Source organism: Protopterus annectens, chromosome 2.part0 (genome assembly GCF_019279795.1).
Source record: "Protopterus annectens isolate FY-2018-M chromosome 2.part0, PAN1.0, whole genome shotgun sequence".
In the NCBI taxonomy this organism is placed as follows: domain Eukaryota; kingdom Metazoa; phylum Chordata; order Ceratodontiformes; family Protopteridae; genus Protopterus; species Protopterus annectens.
Genome location: NC_056728.1, coordinates 1312292001 through 1312305638, shown reverse-complemented (window position 1 = coordinate 1312305638; position 13638 = coordinate 1312292001). Strand labels below are relative to the sequence as shown.

Below are 13638 nucleotides of genomic sequence, written 5' to 3'. Positions count from 1 at the left end.
TTTTAAGTGTGAAGGTTGAGTTGGGGATACCACCTGTTATTTTTTCATGAAAAATACTCCCATATTTGGTCAGTTGAATCCAACGTAAAGTAGCATAATAAATTGATGAATATATTCAGATTTTTGACCAAATACTATTAAACAATAAATTAATTACTTAATAAGACAATGATGTACACATTGATGACGAAAAGTACTGTTTTATAATTACTTCTTACTGTTAAGGTAAAAGTATAGAAACAACAATAAACACTACAATAGAAACCCAGACTCAACAACAAGAACATAAACAGCACGTAAACCGTAACACCGTTTTTCATTCACGATCCAGACACTTAAATGCAATCAACCCACCCTTTATCTTAACCTTCAGCCAATCATAACTGCCTTTTGCCAACTAGGCAGTATGATTGGTGTCCGGGCATGGGAGTCCAGCCACATTTTAACAGAGGCTTCGGTTATGAAAGATTAAACGTAGAACTGAATGGTCTTGGTCGTAGGTAGTCGCCATTAATTTACTTATGATGGTTGTATTTTTTGGAAAACCTACTTTATGCTGTTTAAGTAGTCAATAATATATAATTACTGAGTCCGTGTGGAATACTTATTTATTTAAAACAACAAGGTTCAACAAAAAGCATTTTAAAGAAGGATTGCCTTGTCATTTTTCTCCCCGCTAGCGATAGGCAGTTGGATTCCTCCGCTGCGTGTCTTGACGGAAGGAAGTGGCCACTGGTGATTTGAAGTGGTACAGTAAAGGTGGCTTTTACTGCGTTTGAGTGTATCTACGTAAAAAAATGCCAGTACCTACTTTTGGATTTATTATGTTTTGTGACATCTGTCGAGAACACATCGTGTCTTTTAAATAGTTGGATTTTGGAAACCGGATAGTGGTGATCCTCCCCCTTTTGCTGTAGCTGTGTCGTGTATAGCTCTTTAATTCTCAAGGCTTTGTTTTTGGTGTCTCGTTTGTGGCAACTCAACAGTTCGTGCCGGTAATTTTTGTGGCATTCATTAGTCTGGGTTGTAAAAAGGTGAGGAGGCAATCAACGTTTTGGTTTCTGTTTATTGTTGGTGAGTAACACTCATGCAGCCAGCTTGTTTTGTGTCTGTGTACTTACAGTTATAAGTTAGGTAGCCCTGTCTCTGCCTTTTCTTACAGTTTTTATTATACTCCGACCTTTCCGATGGATCCCAATACATAAGGTACAAAAAACATTTGTTATTAGTATACAGATGCGAACTGCAGTTTTACGTATTTACCCCCCCCCCCCCAACACACAACCACTACCACGAACGTGAGGCAGGCCGTATAGCTTGAGTTACAATATGAGAAAGTGGACTTTTTTATATTGTGTAATAATTCATATTTTCGTGGGAGGTGATTCCGTTGATAGTGTTAAGATCAAGAAAAATATCAATAGTTTTTTGTTTTAGTGAGTTACTTAAATGTCAGAGAGGTGGTAAGGGGAACTCTTTCTTCAGTGATGTTGATTAGTAAGTATTCCACGTAGTATTCAGAGAGAGAAATTCCTTTACGGAGCTCATTTCCGGCTCCGACCTATGACCTACTTAACATAAGTGGAGAAATGTCAGATGCCAAAGTAAAATGTTATTTGCAGCGTATGTAAATTTCAGTAGGTAAATGGCCGTCTTTGATATGCTTTACTGATAATATGGTTATAATGTGTATCGTGTTTGGTAAACATCAGACTTGGGGCAAAATTAATTATTTTTTCATTAGGTAGACATTTTTGAAAGTGAGGCTACAGGCAGAGTATTTAAATAATGGGTTTGCCACCTTTTCAAATGCCCAAAGTGGGACTTTTTTTTAAGAAATGTTAGTTTTTACAGGAGAAACCATACCCATGGCTAGAGCAAAGGGTGACTTCACTTTTTTGTTTAGCTTTTCTTGCAGCATTTGAGTTATTTTTGGTGTACCATATACTGTTTAGGTGTTTCAGATTTAAAATGTGTTTTATTCTGCCATGACATTTTATCTCTTAACTTCTTGGTGTAAGGGGGAACAAAAGCCAAAAAATTTGTCATATTTTATATATTGCTGTAGTAAACCTAGAAAGTTGCTAGCATAACAAGACTTTGCATTAGGATGCATTTTATGAAGAACTTTAGGTTTGACATTAAAATGATTGCCATTATTAAATTACTTAAGTCCTGTGTTTTTGCTGAAAAATGTAGACCACAAATGTGGACAGTTTGCAAAATACCTGACCGCTGAGAGTTAGTATGGAAATTCATAACTTCAGTTCACAATCTAACCACATGCTTTGCGAATGCAGCTAAGTGAACAATGGTGCAAATATATTTGTAGTGTTTCTTTGGAAAGTATTTACAGTGAAGATGTGAGTGTTGAGAACTATTTATTTATTTTTTTTTTAGCAGTCCATAGCTGTAACTCCTTCCTTCTTTAAGCTAGTAGTGTTTTGAAGTGAAATCTGAGACTGCCTTGATTTGTTAGACTTGAAAGCTTTATGGCCTTAATGTAAGAGTTTAGTTTGATAGACTGGGGAGTAAGTGCGGGAGGGATTTAGGGTGTTAATGTGGAGAAGGACAGTGTGTGGATAGCGTAGAGTAGATCAAAGACATGCATCTGGAGGGTTTTTCCCCCAGACACCGCTGAAAATTGGCTTTGTTCCAAGTTGGACTTTCCTGGTAAACAAATAATAAATAAATAAAAAATTAAAATAAGTTATTCAGTTGATGTGCTTTGAATATTTGTGGTATGTACAATTCATTCACTGCAGGTTCATGTTTTCAAAAAAAAATTATATACAGTTAATTTTAACTTTTTTGTATTTCTGGCAGTCCATTGGCTTAACCTGGTATTGCTGGCACAATTTTAATTTTTATTCGGTACTGACAGTTAAGAAACCATTTTCTATGGTAATCTGTAGTAATTCATATGTAACCATGAGCTGTTTGATAGTGTTTAAATGTGTATGTTGAGCAAGTTGGGTTTGTCCTCACTTTAGGGCAAGGATGGCTTTTGCTAAGGTTGATGAAAAAGTAACTTCAGTCCATTAACAGTTGTGGAATGGATTTATTTTGCTGTAGCTTGGTGATTGACAGTTTTTATGTAGTGTAGATCCATGTGTGGGATTGGTTGTACTTTTTTGTGTGTGTTACTGAGCATTATCTAAAGTTGTTTAAAAAAAAAGGGCAGCTGTGAAACTTTACAGTTATTAATTATCTGTGAATGTTCTTAACTTAGTGCAATTTGCTTCTTTATCCTGGAAACTGGTACAGTGAAATCCATAGTATACACAGCAGTTTTGTAGTAAATTGAAATTTCTTATGACTACAGGAATAGTTCATTTTTATCTCAGTTTTTTGAAGTTTTTAGAAATATTAGTGTTGCCTATTTTGCGTAATATAAATAACTCTAGATAGTGCTTAACTTTCAATATAATTTTTACTTTCTTAACAACAACCAGTTTATGAGCAGAGTTTATGGTTTGAGCTCATATTAAGTTGTAAATTGTAAAGTTGTTTGATTTTTTTTTTTGGCAGCATTATTGCAAATGCATAAGTATTGTATATCATAATGACAGACTGGTGCAACTCCGGTATTATCTCCTAGTAAGACCTATTGCATGACACTTATCTGTAGTATGTAACTTCTGTTCTGTGAAAATATGGCTAGCAAGTGTCAAATGATGGCTAAAATTTCATGCAGTTGCATTCTTATTTTAATTCTGACATCTTGCTTTCTTTTTTAGCTGTCATTACTTGGTTAATCACTCCTAAGGAGTCTAGCCGTGAGCTGTGTGGCACCATATATTAGAAGCTGCTGATTGTTAAGGTGGAAATAAAGTAGAATAAGTGGTGTAGTAACGAGATTATACTTTAAATGGTTTTGTGTGGCTTTATACAATAAAAATAACACATTTACAGTCTCATGTGTAAGTCAGGCCCTTAATACTCTCTCTCAACTGTCCAAAACTTTGCAAAACATTCCTGACTTTTTTGCCCTGTCTTTGTAAAATTTTAAAATGTTGGATTTTTCTGGTAAATCAGTGAAGAGTAGATTCAGTCAATAATGTCAGATATTATTGTTACATATTTATTGTTCAGAATTGTAGATTGATATAAACCCTGCTGCTGTAGTAACTTGCGTGAATTACAGTAATATTTAAAAAAAAAACTGACCATGATGTTTGGGCTTTTGTCTTTCTATTATTCTTGTTTGTCCAGAATACCTGATCAAAGAAGTTCTGCGGTATGTGTTTTAATAACTTGTTTAATATGCTTTATATCACATCACATATTTGATTGTGCTGTTCTGAGTAGTGTCCTGACCACTCGAATATGTTTTAGTGTAATGTGGTTGAGGTTGTTTATGTGGTCAGAGATCTCTGGAGGAAAACTTTACTTAAACATGTACCTGTAATATTTTATTTTTTGCGATACATTAACTGCTGTAAGACTTTGAGTGTAGAGAATACATACATGTGTTGACCAGTCTTCTGAAATGGGGGTGGGGCAGACAAATATGTGCTCTGCTTTAATTATGCAATAACTGCTTATTACTATTCAAAAACAAGCATGCTGATTCGACATCCCAACTAGTGTGTCCGTGGTAAATCGAAAATATATCAATAGAAAAAAAGTCTGGCTGTTGACGTGTCGTAGAGCAGCCAGACTTTCTGATGGAATATGCTGAGGGATAGTACAAAATATGAGAAAAATTGTTCAGTTTTGCAGAACATAATCTGAGAAACCTACTCTATTTTCCTTGTGTTTAGGCACTGTCCGCTGGAAAATTTTGAAAGGTTAAAATGTAAAAAAAAAACGGCAGCAGAGATTCTGTCTCCTCCATTGCTTCCGCTGCATTGTACTGATGTAGTAGTGGGAATGCAAGTCCCATACACATGCGTAATATATAAGTAAACATGGAAGGACACTACAGTGCCGTTATACAAAGACATTTTTTAAGAAAGTTAAGCAGTCTAAGACAGGGTGTGGGTATATGTGGATTTACCCACGGTTGTTGTGGTTTGAGTATGAGAGCAAAAGTCTGAGTGATCAGTCAAAGCCAACTGTGTGTAAATTGATTGATTACTCGGACTTTTGCTCTAGTGCTGAAACACCAACCATGGATAAATCCTCATATACCCACACCTAGTCTTAAGATTATTGCTTAAGTGTAACACTGTTTGTGGGATTTAACAAATGCAGAATATGATGGTCTGTGAGTATCTTGAGTTGAAATAGCTAGGGGGGTAGGTACAGAGGTGTGAACATTACTTCAGAGGCTACCATTCATGATGGGATTAGTATGATTGGAGTGTTGTGTTAGTCATCAATTCGGTGTACTAAAGGGACAGCCCTAGGGATTTTTTGTTTTGATTCTGGTCTTTGTTTACATTTTCAGTCTTCCTTTATGAGCATGTCCCAACTTTGGCTGCATTGGTTGGGGAGGGGTGCTTACAGGAAACTTCAATGATCTTTGTTAAATTCCATCTCAAGTTGCAGTTGTATTCACAGCAGCTCTTACTGAGTCATTCATTAGTTTCATCTGTTCTTTTATCCTGAGAGAAAAGTAGCCTTTCAGGAGTTTTATGACCTCACCTGCTATTACTTTCTAGGAAAGCATTTGAGCAGTGCAAAGCTAAAATGTTAGTGAACCGTTTTCTGTTCATTTTGTATTTTATTTTGTGTGGATTTCCTAATTCTAGAGAAGTGCTATAATGTTATGCATGACTGCCATCTGCTGCAAGTTTCAAACAGTAGTAGAAGCAGTCTTTTTGATTTTCATGTTTTGTTTTTTGATCTCTGAATACTAGCCAAGTGTAATGGTTTTCTGAACTTCTGTAAACAAACCAAAAAATGTATGATGCAAACAACAGATTTATTTTAAACAATGAAGTCCAAAATTTACTGTTACAGTAGTACAATAGGGGCTGTACAGTATGGCAATATGTGATGTTTTTACATACTAATTCTGAGATTGTTTTACTACAGAGTGGGAATATGTTAAGAGGCTGCTAAGATTTAGTATGAATTCCCAACTGTAGTCTTTTTGACTGTATACTGTTCGTAGTTACACAACTCAGAATACGTAAAGGAAATTAAGAGCTGCACAATTTAAGATGAGCTTTTTGACAAGTTCATAAAAAGTAAACACTGAAGAAAGAGTCTTGCCTAACCACCCCACCACAAACACGCCCAATAATGCAATAACCTTATTGTTTCCCAATGATCATGGACTGAAATCATTGGCAGGAGCTGAATATTAATTGTCTTCACCAGAGGGAATGAAAACGGGGCTGCATAAAGTGTATTGAAACCAGCAGTAGGGCTGATGATATGTTAAATGGGTAGTGTCAGCTGGGAGGTATCGGGACAAGTTTCTCCGATCAGAATCTTAGACTCTGGGATTGTCCCTTTTAAGGTTTTGATGAGTGCTTCTCATTTATTTCTAGGCATTTTAGGTTGCCATTCATCATAATTACTTTTGTTGTTCAAGCAAACTGGGAGTGTGAAATGTGATTATCTAAGCCCACTGATCATCATATTGTTGCATGGCAGAATTGATTCACAGAGATAAGGACGTAAAGTTATAGAAATAAGGTCTGATCATTCATCTCGTCAGTGGTCTGTGTTTTCAGTTATTGGTACTATATATGCTTGGACTTTATTGGTTACATAAACACTGAAGGTACAGGCAGTAAGTATTTTCTTCCATTTTTATCGTCCCTGTTTGATATTTTTTTGGTGTGAGAGACTCTGGTCATTTCCACAAATCTACTGATTGATTAGTGCTCAAAGTTCATCATGTTTCCATTTATTAACTCAGTGTACAGTCTTAATATTTATTAACATTTGTAATGCAGTATTTCTGTACATGTCCACTGACGTGACAAGTAGTGCTGAAAGAGAAGTGACACAAGTCAGTGGGTGGGATAAAATGGCGCAGCAGATGGTATTACTGGGAGTTAAGATGACTGAAACTGAGGAACTGGATTCTACAGTGGTTGAAAGCATGCCACGGATGATTTTGAAGAAAAGTATGTTTGGAAAACATAGGTGATTTCCAGAGTCCAGCAGTTGTAATAGTGTTTGTTTTCAGTGACATTTTGAGGAACCAGGAACAGGATTAATTTCTTTGTAGATGACAGTAGTGGAAGCTGTGCGAGAGTACAAGAAAAATTGGTAAGGCTGTGTGGCCTCTCAAGTGGGCCATGTATCGCATTTGAGGTTCAGTGGAGTCTGATGCAAACTGCTGTGCCTGGACAACCAACTAGAAGCAGTGTACTGATGGTAGTTGAGTAGGAGAAGAACTTGGTTGTGTTTTATCATGCTACATTACACCTCCAGGAGCAGTGTGTGTGTTAGTGGGCAGGGAAGATGACACCAGTGTGTACAATAAGTACCTTTAAAGGGATTACTTGTTTGCATTTGTTAACTGAGGTTGTCCAGCTGGGAGGATCCCAGCTTCAGTGGAAATCCAGTGAGAAGTTCCAGTATGTGCACACAATCAAGGGAAATGCAGAATATGTAAAAATAAAAGCAGGGATGATGATGTATATTTTAGATGGAATACAAAACCTAATCAAGCAGGGTTAATTTATGTCCTGTCTAGTGCTGGAGCTGTGTATTGACATAACTACTGAGTGATTCTGTGGCTTTGCTGTGAAAGATTGATATTCGTGTTTGGGGGATTTCTGTTTTCTCCAAGGTAATGAGATCTCTAAGTTGGTATATGTGGGTAGTGTTGGGAATGGGGGGCCTTAAGTACCCCTTATTCTGACTGTGGTTCACAGTTGAGTGATTTTGATGTTTTGTGATCAAATATGTGACTCAGTTGCAGAAGTGGTGGAGGTTTCATTAAGATGCGGTCATATATTTGTTGTCTAATAAACAGCATTTTGATTTTTTTTTTTTAATTTAAAACATTTAAATTCAGCTATGTAAAACACAGTGCAGGACAGTGTCATACAAGCTTAAATTTAATGTTACAGGTACAGTTCTGTTACCTTGAGAAATGTTAATTCACGATTAAATGCTTGAATCCTTGAAAATGACCTTTTAAATGGAAATATTTTTTTTCCCAAGTTTTGCCTATATTCAGTAACCCTACCAGTCTTTCAGAAGAGATCTGTAGCATATGTATTGGATAACCTCTACATATGAAAACATGTCTTTATGCCAGATTAGTATGTTGACAATTTTTACAGTGTGTCTGCATAAAATACGTTTGGACACATTTTAGGCAGTGTTCAACATGTCAGTTTTGGGCTGCATAGCGGAATTCAATCTACTTTTGCTTTATTTTGCACGTGTCATTGTTGGAAAACAGTATTTGTACCTCAGCAAATCTGCTGCCAATCATGACTGTAGTTCAGTGAGCAGATGTGCCGAGTAACAAAGCAAAGGAAGTATGTTGCCTCATTAGGGAGAAAAGTGGTATTTTCCTGGAAAAGAATGCGTAATTTTGGACAAGAAAGATTTGCAAGTTGTAGTGCTGATTCGTAGTAATTGTTACTATCTTCCTGAATTTTCAAATCATTGAATGAGTACATATTAAGCACTTAATTTGATTTAGAAATAGGTCTTGGATTGTCTTTAGTGCAACATTTCTTTGAAAAGCATATTACTTGCATCTTTCTAGCATCAAGGTGAAGTACTGGAACACTGACCTGTGGTTGCAGAGATTTGAAGCTATGTTGTAGCCTTTTATTAACTAAAGATAAATAGCATGAATAAGGAGGATGGTTGTATCATCTGCGTATTGTACCAGTATGGCTGTTTTTGCAGTGACTCTTAATATCATTTTATGAAGATAAGACCCGTTTTACTTTCTCGCTAATTCTAACCCATAACTTCAAGTGCACAAAAAGTGGAGGGGGTGTGCATTATTACGCCTGCCATATCTGTTAGCCCTGAGTGAAAGACTTAAAACCTGTAGTACAGTTTGTCAAGCTATGCTCCGTGTTGAATTGGGCACATCAAATCAGTGATACCTGAGAAAGCTGCATTTGTTCACTTTCTGGTCTGAAGCTACATTGCATCTCAGAAATAAGGTTATTGTTGTTTTCAGATATTACAGCAATTGAGTGTACACATTTTTTTATATATATATATTTGGCAGTTGGGAGTAGCAGGATAGTGGATTTGTAGTTTGTTTAGGCCTAGTGGTGTACCACCATTATGCAGGGGTACAGTAATTACTTTTGGCTACATTAAGCTGTACCTTTTTATAGGTTCATAGGTAGGTACTAGGCTATCTGCCCGAGGGCATTTATAAGCCTAGCCAGAGTGTCAGCTTTCGCCGCCCCATTGATTAATTAACTGAACCTCTGTCAAGAAGAGCCAATGAAGTGATCCCAGGGGTGTATTTTTTTTTTTTTTTTTTTTAATTAAATGAACTGATTTTGATCAGTGTTTTGTATGCAGTAGGCATAAAAGTGAGCTTTTAAAAAAAATCTGGAGGACAGTTTTCTTCTGGTACTGAACCAGATTTTAATTCTGGAAGCAGTTTCTTCACCTATAGCTTGAGCAGTATGGGAGAACACTTGTCAATGTAGCACCTCCTTTCCCTCAAACAGCATGGTTTCTGGACAGGTAGAAGTGAAATAACAGCGCTCTCGTTCTTACCTGATGACATCCTACTCGACACCAACAAAGACTTTCTCACAGGGGGCCTATTTATTCACTTCACAAAATCATTTGTCCTTCTCTTCCATTTTTTCCTGTTAAACAGACCAACTGCTATTTATTTTATTTATTTTAAGTTTGTTTGCCAGGGTGGTCCATTGTGCAGAGAAGAGCCCATTGTCAGTGAAGTCCTGGGGGAGAAAAGCCCCATAAAGACAACATAATAAAAACAAGTTCTAGTAATATAATAAAAAGTACAGACAAAACATGGTATTTGAAGGTACAATTTAGTAAAATGCTTAAAAGTTATAAAAAACATAAGTGAGTATTTACAAATATGCTAGTTCCTACCATTGCATAAAACAGAAGTTAAAAACATAAGTCAATATTTACAAATATATTGGTTCGTTCTGAGGAAATATGACAGTTGGGCAAGGGATACATAAGTTAAGGGAGAGATTAGCAGAATGGGAAATGTTTGGCGTAAAAGAGTAAAGGAGGTGGGGAGGTAGATGGTATGAAGTGGGGTGGAAAAGAAGGGAGGGAGGGTGAGAAGGTGAGTTACTGAGGGAGTTTATGTAGGATAGGAGCAGGAGCATTCCCAGAGGGATGTTGAGTGTGAATGAAGCAAGGTTTTAAAGGTAGAGAGGCTGCCAGTGGCAGGGAGTTCCAGAGACATGCTAAGGAGAAGGACAGTAGATGTTTAGTTGGTGGGTGGGCAGACTTATGCAATTCAATCAGATTTTGGCATTGGTCCTTGGGGGTCTGTTGGGTTGGTGAATTTTAAAGGTGGAGGCAAGGGAGGGGCTAATATGTAAATTTCCTTAATGACAGGCACTTCAGTGTAAAAATAGAACTAGCCCATTCAGTCTCCACCACTGGTGACAAACGGGTGCCACCAGAATCCCTTCTGGCTCCCTTTATCTTTTCCGTATTCATTAACAACCTCCCTCTTGAACTTAAGTCTCCCACTCATACTCTGTGTAAACAGTATGGTCATTTTATTGATCAGATCATTTGCACTTTATTATTCGGCCACAATTTAGCTTGTAAAAAAAAAAAACCCGCTTGGTTTCTCCAGCACCAAAACCATACTTTTGGAATGCCTTAAGTCAAATAAGTGTCAAAATCCATTGCTCTCTCTGACCTACACAATCATGCTAATAGTACATCTATCTTCAAATACGTTAGTCTGGCGTAACTAGTTTCTAACTTGGTTTTGACTTTGTGTACATGATGATGGAAGTTTAAGCTCCCTCCTTCTATGGGCTAAAAAAAAAAAAAAAAAAAAACGTTTTCCTTTATTATCCTGACCAGCCAGAACAACCACTGGAAAAAGAGTCTTCCTCTCTAATTTCTAACACTGACTATTCATCGTTGCTTCTGCTTTCAGTAAAAGCCGCAAGTTTCAAAACAGTCTACAGCAGTGTCTGCTGTTTCATCACAAACTCAGCACTCTCTGAGCATTCCCTGCCTCACTCCAGAAAGCCAAACAGCTGCCCATTGAGCAAAAGAACCAACCTACTTTTTAGGCTGTCACCTTTACAAACTACTGAAACAAATCTCTGGCAGCAAAATGTCTTTGAAAGTAATCCCACTTAAAATTAAATTAAGTAAATTGCTCATAATCTACTCCACCCTTCAAAACCCCTGCAACCAAACTTCAGTCTGCTCATGCCTTCTCCACACAGGCAACCACTCTACGGCAAGCTCTGTCCGTGACCTAAACCTGATTGACAGAACTTAAATGTATAGTGCAACTTGTAAAAACGTCTGTTTAGTCAGGCCAGGTGTACCTGACTCCTATTGGGCATGTCAAGTAACTGAAACATGTATAGTGAGTCTATTTGCTCTCTGTCCTCCTCCCTTTCATTCTTCATCTGGACTCCTGACATGCAAATCCTGAAATTCTAAACCTGCTGTACAGAATTTGTGAATATCTTACAGTCCTTCTAAAGCTATTACAAATATAGTATCACATATTCTTTGTACAAATGCTGAAACACTATGACGTAACACTGTACTGCAGCTACTGTAACTGCCAAAATATTTCTGATGTGAATTTCATTTGCACCTGAGTTTTCTGTATTTCTTGAACATGTGAAACTTATTGTATATTTTTATGTCTATAGTTTGTTTTGGCTGACTCTCTTGTTTTTGTGAAATATTGTTAATTTCTTCTGGATGGTCCTGAAATTGGTGTACTATCCTGGTGAAGAAACAAAAAAATAAATGCATAAAATACCTGAATAGAGAATTAGTAAGGGCCATGAGCTCATCATTTGTATGTCAGAGTCCATAAATTGAGAACCAAAGTGGCTTGCAATTTTCCTCACTCCATAGGTCAGGGAATGGGGAAGGTGTTATATCCTTGGTTTAGGAGCTTGACAGTACAATTTCAGGAAGTTTGTCATGCTACAATGCGGATTTCTTTCCAGTTAAAGTTGGCTTTGCTTGATGCTCTTGTTTCCTGGTTATTTAAGGTTTGTTGCATGCACTGCCTTGTGATATTTGGCCAGTGGTTTTCTCTGACTTGTTATGTTATCCATTTGAAAGGTAATTTAGGCAGGTTCCTTTATCTAACCCTTGATTTGCATACCGGGAACTATACTTATTAGAATATTCAGAAAGATCAAGTATGACTAAGTACGGAGTAGGATGTAGAGTGGAGTCCATTTGACTATCTCAGTGCCTGTATAACATTTTTTGTTTGAACTTGGTCACATTTATAAAAAGTGAACCTTTCATTTTGTGAATTATTGTGACCCCCAAATAGCAAATATTGGTATATGGCCATATTCAGCTGTAAATGTGACTGCACTGATATTTCGAGGTGTCAGGATTTATGCCTTAATGTACTGTTTGTCCCAGATGTTGTCAGTGGGAGTTGGGTGATTTTACTAGGTAAGCAGTGCTGTAAGATTAAATAGAAAATGTATAAATCCTGTTCTGTTTATGTTTAGGTCTCTTGGCAAAAAGGTAATGGGATGTTATATTATTTATCCTTAAGTAGGCTGCTACTTCAGCTATTTACTTGAGGTTCTAGTAGAAAGTAGTGGCAGGCCCTAGTCAACACTTGAACAGTATTTGCTCTTATTTGGGGTATGACTTTGCACTCATTTTGTGTGGCCTGCTGGTTAGATAACTAGTGAGGATTTTATGAAACACTGTTTATATTTGCTTTCACATTTTTTGAACCTGACACTTTGGAAAAGCTTTTGCCAAGTGTGGCAATATGTATCCTCTTAGACTAGCTGAATGTTACTCTACTATCGAATGAATTACTTTTTATGTTTCTTTGAGTTTTATTCGGATTCACTGATTTGGAGACCATGTATCATTTGTCAGATTAGCAACAATGCAGTTTCGATATGGGTCTCTGTTAGGCATATCATTGATTATCAAATAGTATCAAGAAAGTGAAGTTGTCTGTATGTAAAATTTACAATAGCCTTTCCGTGTGTGTGTTGTAGTGGGAGAAGTTTTTTGGCCCTTCAGTTTACATAGGAAGAAAGTATTTGTTACAGAGAATTTCATTGTTTAGAATAAGTTCTAAAGTAAGTGTGTGCGTGTGTGTGTAAAATACATGTTACACCTGGGTACCATTGATTTTTAGACTGAGATGTTTAATTGAAACTGGAATAATTGGGTTGTTTTGTTGATACATTAATCTCAAATTATCTCCTAATCAGTAACATGGGTATTCATTAATAGAAAAGAAAACAAATCCTCATTATAGTCTCTATTGTTATGCTATGCTAACTGGTGTTTATGTATGTCTTAACTAATTTTCATTTACGCCAGCATTACATAAGTTGCTGTATCCCTGCCTTCCCTTAAACCTCACACCTCCTTCTGAACATTGTTTTGTGTATCTTGTTCTCACGGTTTCTATTTATTTCCGAGATTTGCTTCTTTCCTTACATTTTTGCCCAGGTACTATGTAGGGAATTTTTAAAATCTTTCAAAAACTTGTTGCATTCCCAGAGAATGTGGTTCCATTTACCTCTGTCTTCC

The 13638-nt window shown here is 36.8% G+C and overlaps 1 protein-coding gene across 4 annotated transcripts in view; it reads left to right on the top strand.

Annotated features, from left to right (window-relative positions):
- The first annotated feature begins 463 nt into the window (after nucleotides 1-463).
- Nucleotides 464-13638, top strand: part of NRBP1 (nuclear receptor binding protein 1) — a 1787342-nt gene continuing 1774167 nt past the window's right edge. For 2 of the 4 annotated variants that reach the window (XM_044061500.1, XM_044061497.1), the window contains exon 1: nucleotides 512-1034. The gene's annotated coding sequence lies outside the window, so the exon portion shown is untranslated. The other 2 variants (XM_044061499.1, XM_044061498.1) reach the window with 2 other exon arrangements.